The sequence below is a fragment of the Apis dorsata genome, unplaced genomic scaffold, assembly GCF_000469605.1.
Source record: "Apis dorsata unplaced genomic scaffold, Apis dorsata 1.3 scaffold_82, whole genome shotgun sequence".
In the NCBI taxonomy this organism is placed as follows: Eukaryota; Metazoa; Arthropoda; class Insecta; order Hymenoptera; family Apidae; genus Apis; species Apis dorsata.
Genome location: NW_006263380.1, coordinates 1090765 through 1094528, shown reverse-complemented (window position 1 = coordinate 1094528; position 3764 = coordinate 1090765).

The following is a 3764-nucleotide window of genomic DNA, read 5'->3' as shown; positions in this document are numbered from 1 at the left end:
TTTCTGCGAGTATATATATATATATATATATATATATATACGGAAACAACGAGGCGGCGGTAGTAAGAAATTCGCGAGGAAAAGATCGATACAAGGGGTTGAACTCGGAGTGAGAAACGAGTGGAGTAAATGAGAATTTTTAGATTGGCCTTGACAAGTCGTCTGCACACTGTCATCTCGACGCGAAAGAGTCACAAAGGGAAGTGGGATGGCGAGGGTGGGCTCGGGCGAGTCGAGTACCACGTGTCTGCCATTAATTCCACTTGTGGGGCAAAGGTGGCGAGGACCGACTAGTTGTTGGATATAGCTACGAACGTATCCTCGAAGTATCTCTCCTCCGATTCTTACCAAGAGTTACTCGACTCGCAGGTAACAACGCAGGTGTGCTTCCTCGAGGAGATCGAATTCGGGCGAGAAACTTTTAAAAAGTAACGAAGAACGAATTGAACGAGTGAAATTTCGAAAGCTCCTCCTTAAAAGTATACCTTGCCTGTAGAAAAATTCAAAAAAAAAAAAAAAAAAGAAGAAAGAAAAGGAAGAGAGAAAATTTTCTCTCTCCTCTTTTCGATCGACCAAACGATCAAAGGATCGGCCGATTCGAGATTTCGAAAGAATGGCCGAATGTTTCGGTGAAAATCAGCGAGGGTAAGGGCGGATTTTGCGTACTCGGAGGAAGCCTTTCGAGATTATCCCCATAGCAACGAGAATTGCTCGATAGCAGACTGGCTAGGGGGCTCTTGAACCAAACTAACCCCCTCTCTTTCTCTCTCTCCTCCCTTCCCCTCCCCTCTTCTTCCTCCTTCCTGTTTATCGTTCGTCTGTTTTCAACCCTTGCGTCGCTTCTCTCGTTCTTAACACGAAAGGAAAAAAGAGAGAGAGAAAGGGTGCACATGTATCCACACGTGTACATATACGCGTATACACGAGAATATTTTTGCCCTTTACCATTGGGTCCTCCCTCTTGGTCCTCCTGCGCTATATTATTCACCATTCAGCTGTCCGTGAACTCTCCTCGAGCGGAGAGGGCCTTTTGTCTCGCGCGCCACTCATCCTCGCGTTCGAACGCGCGTGGCCCGCTTTGGATTACACCAACCGATGTTCCTCCTCCCGTCTTCTCATCTCTCTCTTTTTTTTTTTTTTTTTTTTTTTGCTTCTCTTCCATTCTCTCTGTCCGTTCTGCTGGAAGAAAGAACGGCTTAGATATATCGGTGGAACAACGTTACAACGAGCTCACGAGTTTCTGCGTGAAATTACATATTACGATCGTGTCGTTTGTGTATACGTTGTGTATAAGAGTCTGATAGTTTCAAAGAGTAGTTTTATCTAGAGAAAAAAACCGTGGAATTATATATGGCCACGCGTCGAAGAAATGGCTAATTAATGGTTAATAAAGGAATTAAATGGGGAAATGGTTGGAAACAGAGAAGAGCTTTGTCTCAAACTCGTTATTTGAAAAAAAAAAAAAAAAAAGAAACGAGTTCGTATTCGATGAACGCATAAGATTGCTTGCGAACGAAGTACGCGGATTTAATGATGGAAAATTATTACATCTCATCGATTTAATAAATTCGATTCTTCCAATGTTCCAATGTTCCAAGAAAGAAATAGAATGCTCTCCGCTTCTTCACAAACGGACATTTTTAGAAACGTGCCACGTGCGATCGTTCGTTTCGACATCGCATCCCCTTTGACTTGATCGGAGAAATAAAGGGGAAGAAGGAAGAAGAGGAGAATCTGTTCATCCAACGACAGCCGGCCAATTTCAACAATGGATCTTCATAGTCCTGATGAACTACTTTATTCGTTATTCAACGTTCCGTGAATTCTGGATAAAAGAGAGCTTTGTTTCGAGTGCCGCTACGAATACGCGATTCGTATCTGTGTGCAACGAGTTGCACACTGTTTACACAATGTTCGAATATTGTTAAAGAAGTGAAAGAAATTCATTCTTTCGAAAAGATCTTTTAATCTTCGAGATAAAATTTTTGGAGAAAAATTTTCCTTTAAAATTATATTTACACGTGATTATATTATTTAACTTTGTTTCTCGAAAAAAATTCAATTTACACGGATGGATGATCGATTAAAAAGCGAGCAAACTAATCGCAAACTTTCTCGCAAGTCAAGCTACGAAGAGGCTTAGTCTATAGGAAAAGGTTATTCTCGTTGTTAAGAACAAGAATAATTAACGACTGTCTGGGCCAGCTGTTCGCTGTTTTTCTCCATTTTTTCTGGAAGAAAATTGCAGAAAATTTTCTTAACAGTAATAAATAATTCCGTACGAAATTACAACTCAACTTATATAAATCCAAAATGTTAAAAAAAAAATATCTTTTCACGATTTTCCCTCGTCCATCTCCAAACTATCTCTAACTACCTCTTTGAAATGAACGGGCAATAAAACGTCATTAATTTCTTCCGAGAAGCGGGCGTCTCTTTTCGACCGAACAAAGTTAAATTGGATGCTGTTAATCTCTCCAATTTCGGGTCACCGACTCGGCCAACGAAACTAATGCCGTCTTGGTCCCCCTTCATGGTTATACATTCGGGTTAATTAGCTTCATTAAACTGGACGAGTAACGCTACTTGTTGTCAGGGTCTTCTTACTTGGAACCACATCTTCGACGGGGATATCAAGGGGAAAATTTTAATTGCATTCGTTCCTGTCCCTTCCTTGAATAATTTCCTCGATATATACTTGTGCCATACCTCGCTGTCTTCTACATATAAAATACAAAAAAACTCCTCTCGAATCTGCGGGAAAACGATCGAAACATGGATATTTCGTTCAGGGAAAAAATCCTCGAAGCGAATTTTTATATTTATTTATATTCAAATAATCATTTTCACGAAGATTCTTTCGCGAGTTTATATCGAAATTTCGAAAAAATTTTTCTTGCTTCTTAAGGTTTGTTTCTTCAATATTTCATCATATCCCTCGAATCTTCTTCTCAAACGTAGAGTGACGTTAACCTCGTAATGTTAATCATTAACGAGGAATCGTTGCGTTCGATATTAAAATTTTTACCACCTCGAAAGCCTTATTAATTATTATACCCGAGTATACAAAGTACTCCTTTCGAGGGATAACTACGCTCAATAAACTACATCGTATCCAAACAGTATCCAATCTCGAAAAGCCGATATATAATTCGATCGTTATTACTTGCTATAAACCTAAATGCAATTTTCATTAGATGAAGATCGATTTACGAGGTTCGTAAACTTTTCAACAAATCGATATATACAATATATACACGCACACATACTCTCGTGGAATCGACGAACGAAACGTCGACGACTCCTTTATTTGGATTCCTTCCGAGAAAGGAAACATCAGGATTTCATCAGGCGCCACGTGAGTCGCGAGGATACAGCGCGAAAGATTAATTTAAAAAAAAAAGAGGAAAGGAAAAAAGGAAAAGGAAAACATTACGCAAACCTTATACGTATTGCGCGTATAACGTTGTCCCATCGAGGAACACGCCGCCCTTTTCTATCGTCATCGTTTCTATAAATGGCGCGAACTATAACGCTGGACGCCCACGAGTCGGCGCCCACGTCGATTTTCACCACTTTTGATTCCGGATCTATTCCCCACGACGCGTGTATTCCACGTATCTCCACAGAGAGGAGAAAAACCCTCGTCTCTTTCTCGTCGAAATATTTTTTAAACCGATTCGATCATCTTAATTTTAAGGAGGGGAAGAAATTCATTTCTTTCGAGAACTTATTCTTTTAGTTAGAGAAGTTATTTTAGCATG